The 8,125-nt window shown below is 43.2% G+C and overlaps 1 pseudogene; it reads left to right on the top strand.

Annotated features, from left to right (window-relative positions):
* The first annotated feature begins 3,415 nt into the window (after nt 1-3,415).
* On the top strand, nt 3,416-4,760 carry LOC111546049 (annotated as a pseudogene).
* The last annotated feature ends 3,365 nt before the right edge of the window (nt 4,761-8,125 follow it).

The following is an 8,125-nucleotide window of genomic DNA, read 5'->3' as shown; positions in this document are numbered from 1 at the left end:
CTCCGGGTACATATATGCAACTGGCTAGTGCACATCCTCACTGGCATATCTTGTGACCATCTGAAACTTAATGTGTCCAAAACAAAACCTCCAGCAGTTCTATTTCCAGGGTAGCATAGTGAGCTCCTACTGTATAAACCCCTGCAGGTAACTACCATAAAGTCTGAACAAAATAGGAAAAACAATGACCTGAAGGCCCTGGAGTGTGAACAAAAGCAGGCAGTGGAGAGGAATTGGAAAATGAAAATGCATCTGGGATGAGTTTCACGGTTTTTATGGCTTTTATCCAAAAGACAGGCCATGGTAGAGTCACACAGGGCAGATAAAATAATGATAGAAAATCTGCAGTCCTTCTGGCCTAAAGAATCAAAGGATAGAGTTGGAGGCAACCACAGCCATTGGAAAGTCAGAGGGAGAATCCATAAATAGAGAGACGCAGAGAAGAACCACAAATTCTGTGTATAAACTGTCCAAATCTCTGGCCAATTCCTAGTCCATGCATGCATGAGGCAGGCTCAAGCAGCCCAGATAAGAATGTACAGACTAAACTGAGATTTAAACTGGTGCTCAAGAGATGGCTTACAGCTTGATCCAACCAAGTTAATAGCTTGCTTAAAACAAAACAAATTTTAAAAACCAGCATTTGGCCAGACATAGTGGCTCAGTCCCTTAATCCCAGTGCTTTGGGAGGCTGGGGCCAGAGGAGCGCTTGAAGCCAGGAGTGCGAGACCAGACTAGGCAACATAGCCAGACATCTCTCTACAAAAAATAGAAATTAAAAAAAAAATTAGCCAGGCATGGTGGCATGTGCCTGTAGTCCTGGCTACTTGGGAGGCTTGAAGTGGGAAGACCACTTGAGCCCAGAAGTTTGAGACTGCAGTGAGCTATGATTGTGCCACCACACTCCAGCCTGAGTGACAAAGTAAGACACTGTTGCAAAAAAAAAAAAAAAAAAAATCAGCACTTAGGGGAAATAGCAGAATCCAGAGTCTCCACAACTTAACAATCATAATGTTCAGAATATCCAAATTATTTCATATATGAAGAACACGGAAAACGTGATCCATTTTTAAGAGACAAGACAATCAACAGAGACTGACCATGAGATGACCTAGATATTGGAATTAGCAAAATCAAAATTCTCAAGTAGCTATTATAACTATGCTTTGCAAGGTGAGGATGATACATGTGCAACAAATAAAAAGATAGGAAATCTCAGCAGAGAAATAAACGTGATTTAGAGGAAAACTAAATAGAAATTCCAGAACTGGTAAAGATAATGTTTGAAATAAAAGATTCACCAGTTTAGCTTCACAACAGTGTTCAGATAATAAAGGAGTCAATGACCTTGAAATTAGATCAGTACAAAAAGTATCCAATCACAACAAAGAGAACAAAGATTGAAAACAAATAGCAACAAAAACACAGAGCCTCAAAGGCCTGTAAAAACAATATCAAAATGTTTAACATGTGAAATGAAACCCCGGAAGGAAAAAAGAAAGACTACAGGATAAAAGAACAAAAAATATTTCAAGAAACAATGGCTAAAATGTCCCCTTATTTGGTGAAAGACATGCATTTACAGACTCAAGAAACCCAGTATAGCTCAAGTAGGATAAATACAAAGAAAATCTCCCTTAGGCACATCATAGTCCAACTGCTAAAAATCAAAGATGAAGAGGAAATCTTGAAACAGCCGAAGAAAAAAGATATGCGACATACGGGGTGGAAAAAAATCAAATCACTGGTGACTTCTCATCAGAAACCATGGAGGGCAGAAGCCAGTTTTTCAACTCAAAATTCTCGAGTTATGAAATATCCTTCAAAAATGAAGGTAAAACAAAGATATTTCCCCCCTCCCACCCCCAAAAAAAGAAAACTAAAAGAATTCATCATTAGCATCTTCACTACAAGAAATGCTAAAGAAAGTTCTCAGGCTGAAAGAAAACAATACAGAAGAGAAATGTGGATCATTAGAAACAAAGGAAGAGTGTGGGAAACTGTAAAAAGCTAGGTCAATACAAAAATCCTGATTCCCACTCTGCCCCACCTAAACCTGCTTTCTCCCACAGATTTGCCTGTCTTCATGATGGGAACACTGGCTTAATGGTTCCCCAGGCAAAAACCATGGCAATTCATTCTTTCTCTCACACCCCAGCAAGGATTCTTGTGTTTCTATCCTCAAATTGAAATGTATTCAGAATCTGAACATTGTTTCTGCCTCTCTGTCTTCTTGGTCCAAGCCACTAGTTTTTTTGTTTTTGTTTTTTCTTATTTCTAGAAGAGTTTTGAATACACCTGGATTGCTGCAATAGCCTACTCATTGATCTCCTATTTATTTTATTTTATTTTGTAGAGGTGGGGGGGGGGGGTCTCAGTATGTTGTCCAGGCTGGTCTCAAACTCCTGGTCTCAAGCAGTCCTCCTGACTCGCCCTCCCAAAGTGCTGGGATTACAGCTGTGAGCTGCCACACTCAACGCTGATCTCCTGTTTCTACTGCTGGTACTGTACAGGTGATTTTCCACATAGCAGTCAAGGAAACCTTTTAATACCTGTGCCAGTTTTTCACTCTTTGCTCAACACTCTCCATTGGCCTTGTACCTCATCAAGGAAAGGAAGCGAGTCCTTACCACAGTCTACAAAGGCCCCAGATACTTCTCTGATCTTCCCCTCTTTATACACTTCCTCCCTCTCTTGCTGTGATCTGGCCACCCTGGCTTCCTGGCCGTTCCTCAAAGACACCATGTACCTGCCTCAGGGACTTTACATTTGTCCTGACATCTTCTCTGGTAACTGCAGGGCTCACTCCCTCAGTTCTCTGCTCAAATGATGCCTCAGCAACGAAATGTTTCCTAGCCACTCAAAATAAAATAGCAATAGAGCCCACATTCCCTATCTTGCTCTGTTTTTCTTCTTAACACTTACTGCCTTCAATTAAACAATTGTTGAATTAATGAATGAATGAATGATACTATTATCTATAATGTAAGATTGAAAGTTCAGATAACGGGCTATGAGAGTTCAAAGGAAAGAAACCATTATGTACTAAGCATCCTCCACATTCTAGCCCTGTTGATTATGTTACATTATTTAATCTTCATTACCATTCTGTTAGGTAGTTTACTGCCATCACTTTAGAGAGAGATGTTGAGGCCCAAGAAGGTTGTGTTTTACCAAGGTCACGTGAACAGTAAACAATGGCAGCACAATTCAAACCTATGTTTTTATGATCTCATTACATATTCACTGCATCACACAGGTCCCAAGACTTCATCTGACTCAGGTGAGGGGAGAGGGAGGGAGTATCTGGGAAGGCTTTCTGGAGGAGGTAGCATTTTAGTTCCCAAGGCAATAAGATCTAAGCAGGAGGATAAGATGTAGGCACTGCTCCAGATAACAAGGGTTGGGATGGAGCATGCAGTTGCTAAAAGAAGAGAGACATACCAAGATATACACAGTAAGAGGTGAGGAAATAGTAAGAACAACCTTTGCTACTTCACAACGCTGCCAGAACTTCCCCACAATCAGAACGATCCGCTAATGGAGCCAATGACCTAGGTGGGCAATTATAACAATGCTAATAATCCCTTATCTGTTCAGAACACTTCAGGGTTTAAAAGTACTTTCCTGCATATTACCTCATTGATCCTCACGGTGGGTCTGGGAGACAGGACGGGGCAAGTGCTGCTTCCCCAATTCGAGGTGTGAGGCAGCTACACTTCAGCGCCCGGGTGCCAACACAGGTGTTCCCACTTGAGATTCAAAGCTCTCCAGGTAGCGAGATCTCCATCTGTGAAGGAGTCAGACTGCTGTAGAGAGGGTCATGTGAGCAGTGGTAAAGTGACGGCATAGGCTCGCTGCGCTTCATGATCCTGGTTCAGTCTTTTGAATTTTTTTTTTTTTTTTTGAGGCAGGGTCTCAAATTGTGACCCAGGCTGTAGTACAGTGGCATGATCTTAGTTTACAAGGCATAAGATATAGTCAGGAGGAGCTTCCTGCAGCCTTGACCTCCCAGGTTCAAGTAATCCTCATGCCTCAACCCCCAAGTAGCTGGGACCACAGGCGTACTCTACCACACCTGGCTAATTTCTTTTTATTTTTTATTTATATTATTATTATTATTATTTTGAGATGGAGTCTCACTCTTTCACCCAGGCTGGAGTGCAGTGGAGCAATCTCTGCTCACTACAACCTCCACCCACCGGGTTCAACAATTCTCCTGCCTTAGCCTCCCAAGTAGCTGAAATTACAGGCATGCACCACCACGCCTAATTTTTGTATTTTTAGTAGAGACGGGGTTTCACCATGTTGGCCAGGCTGGTCTCGAACTGCTGACCTTAGGTGATCCACCCGCCTTAGCCTCCCAAAGTGCTAGGATTACAGGCATGAGCCACCCTGCCCTGGCCTAAAATGTTTTTTAATTGTAGTAAAATATATGAGAAAGAAGAGAACTTTTTATCTGCAAGCTCTTCAGTTATCAGGCCCAGAGAGGCTTTGAAAAGTAACATCACATTCCATTTCAAGGCATCGGTGAGACTGCTGAACAGGTAGCAAAGTTCACCCTCATGAGCTGAAAAACATTATAGACAAGAAGTTATCATTGAAATTAAACAGTGGCAGACATGTCAAAGGAATACTGCGAGGATTTATCCCTTTATGAATCTTGTGATAGATGAATGTGTGGAGATGGCAACTAGCGAGCAACAGAACAATATTGGAATGGTGGTAACATCATGTTAGAAGCCTTGGAACAAGTATAAATAGTGGCTGTTCAACAGAGACATTCACGTCCCCTCTCCACAGGGCCCGTTTAACTATGATGTAAAAATTAGGTCATGAACATTTTCATATTAGACTTTTTGTTAAATAAACTTTTGTAATAGTCAAACAAATCAGAAAAGTGACAGCATGCCACATCTCATCCTCTCCACCATCTTGGGCTAAATAATTACATCTTACAGCCCTTTGCTATGTGGGCTCTAAGACTAACTGACACCAAGTAGCTACAAAATGTCACACACTCTGGACGCCATAACTCTTACCCTGTAGTTCAACAATGTATAGCCAATTACTAATCAATGTTATTTCCTTTAAACCAATGAGAATTTCTGACAAACAACTTAGTATCCGCCCACTCATTACCCTCTTTTGCCTTTTTAACTAACATTTTTAAGTAATTTAAAAAGTTTTTTAAGAGACAAGGTCTTGCTATGTCACCCAGGCTGGACTCAAACTCCTGGGCTCAAGCTGCTTCGCTGCTTCCGCTTCCTGAGCACCCGCCCCCTTTAACTTTTAAAAACCTGCTTGTGGTCAGGTGCAGGGGCTCACCCCTGTAATCCCAGCACTTTAGAAAGCCAAGGCAGGTGGATCACCTGAAGTCAGGAGTTCAAGACCAGCCTGGTCAACACAATGAAACTCCATCTCTACTAAAAACACAAAAATTAGCTGGGTGTGGTGGCGCACACCTGTGGTCCCAGCTACTCGGGAGGCTGAGGCAGGAGAATCGCTTGAACCCGGGAGGCAGGGGTTGCAGTGAATTGAAATCGTGCCACTGTACTCCAGCCTGGGCAACAGAGCAAGACTGTCTCAAAAAACAAAAAAAAAAAAACAAAAAAAAAACCAAAATAACCTGCTTGTAACAGAGGCCAAACAGAGCACTCCCAAGGCAACTTGGAGATGGGTCCTGAGCTGTAGTCCTTAACCTTGGCCCAAATAAACTCTTTATATTAATTTTGCCTCCATTTCTTTATTTAAATTGACATAGCCATAACATAAAATTTACCATTTCAACCATTTTTAAGTGTACAGTTCAGTGGTGTTAACTACAGCACAATGTTGTGCAACCAACACCATCATCCATTTCCAGAACTCTTTTTTTTTTAACTTTTATTTTAATTACAGGTACATGTGCAGGTTTGTTACTTAGATCAACATATGTCATGGGGAATTGTACAGATTATGTTATCAACCAAGTATTAAGCCTAGTACTCATTCGTTATTTTTCCTGATCCTCTCCCTCCTCCCACCGTCCACCCTCTGAGAGGTCCCAGTGTGGGTTGTTCCCCTCTCTGTGTCCATGTGTTCTCATTATTTAGCTATCACTTGTAAGTGAGAACACGCGGTATTTGGTTTTCTGTTCCTGCCTCAGTTTGCTTAGGACAATGATCTCCGCCTCTATCCAAGTTGCTGCAAAGGCAGAACTCGTTTTATCATCCCAAACTGAAACCTGTCCCTGTTGGACACTGATTCCCCATTTCTCCCTCCCTCAGGCTCCTGGCAATCACCATTCTACTTCCTGTCTCTATGAATTTGACTACTCATAGCAGTAGAATTCGCCATTTTGTGACTGGCTTATTTTACTTAACAGATGTCCTCCAGGCTCATCCATGCTATAGCAGGTGTCAGAACTTCCTTACTTCTTCAGGTTGAATCATCGCCATTGTATGGCTAGAACACATTTTGTTTACCCATCCCTCTGTTGCTAGGGTTCAATCCGATGACAAAAGGCAGCAGGCTTCTTCACCAGAAATGCTTTTCCCTTCAGGCTGCCAGCCCCAAGGGCAAAACATACCAGCATCCTTTCTCCTCACCCCACGATGCTCTCTCCAGGCAAATGGAACCTTTGCGCCGGCAGCCACCTACCTGAGATCAGATTCTATGATGAGGACCAGATTTCCTGGAACTTTCCAGTCTTTCAGGAGACAATACTGAGTGAGGGCTAGGCGAGCAAATGGCAAAATGCCCCAGGTCTTACCCCTTACAAAACCAAGAAATGCAAGTGAGCTGCCCACCTGGCCCAAGGGAGCGTGAGGGAGAAGAGGCCTGGGGGGAGCTGCCCCCATTTCCATCTTGGTACTGCTCACAATGCCCCAATAACCCTATGCCCCTTCGCAGTCATGACCTGTTTAAAGCAGAACAGGGTGGTGTGGCCGCCTGTTGGGCACCGGAGGTGGCACAGCCTCAGGGCCCAGAATGGCCTTGCCTTTCCCAGCCTGGAGAGCACAGCACCCCAGCAACAGCATGGCCGTGCCCCACCCCATCTCTGGGAGATGAAAGGGCTTGCAGGCTGAAACCACTGCAGGAATGCTAGGAAAAAGCGAAATATCAAACAAACAAAACAAGAAAGCAGCCTGCATTAGTCCGTTTTCACGCTGCTGATAAAGACATACCCGAGACCAGGGAATTTACAGAAGAAAGAGGCTGATTGGACTCACAGTTCTGCGTGGCTGGGGAGGCCTCACAATCATGGCGGAAGGTGAAAGGTACTACTTACATGGCGGCAGCAAGAGAAAAATGAGGCAGAAGCGAAAGCAGAAACTCCTTATTAAAAAAAAAAAAAAAAAAAAAAACATCAGATCTCATGAGACTTACTCACTACCATGAGAAAAGTATGAGAGAAAGCATGCCCGTGATTCAGTGATCTCCCACCGGATCCCTCCCACAACAGGCAGGAATTACATGAGCATCATTCAAGATGAGATTTGGGTGGGGACACAGAGCCAAACCATATCAAGCCCCTACATCCAGAGAATGCAAATTTCATTAAAAGCTAAAAACAAATGTGCTGCCAAGCCATGAAAAGCCATGGAGAAAACTTAAATGTATATTACTAAGTGGAAAAGCCGGTGTGAAAAGGGTACATACTGTATAATTCCAACTATATGACATTCTGGGAAAAGCAAGACTATGGAGACAGCAAAAAGGCCAGTGGGCGCCAGGGGATGGGGGGAGGGAGGGATGAACAGGTGGAGCACAGAGGATTTTTAGGGCCGTGAAACTACTCTAAGATGCTATGACAGTGGATAAAGTCATCATAATTTGGTTAGAACGCATGGGACATACAATACAACACCAAGAGTGAACCCCAATGTAAATATAGACTTTGGGTGATGATGCATCTATGTGGGTTCTCGATTTAATGAATGTACTACATATGTGGGGGCAGGGGTATATGGGGACTCTCTATACTTTGTGCTCAAATTTGCTATGAACCTAAAACAAATTTGCTATGAAAACAAAACAGAAGGATTCCCAGATGCCCTGAGCTCTGTTTTACAAGGAAGGCCGCCTGGCTCCTCAGGCCACAGCTCAGAAAGCCCTGCTTTCCCTGGGAGGACTCACAGCC

The sequence above is a fragment of the Piliocolobus tephrosceles genome, chromosome 15, assembly GCF_002776525.5.
Source record: "Piliocolobus tephrosceles isolate RC106 chromosome 15, ASM277652v3, whole genome shotgun sequence".
In the NCBI taxonomy this organism is placed as follows: domain Eukaryota; kingdom Metazoa; phylum Chordata; class Mammalia; order Primates; family Cercopithecidae; genus Piliocolobus; species Piliocolobus tephrosceles.
This window is presented reverse-complemented; position numbering and strand designations above follow the sequence as displayed.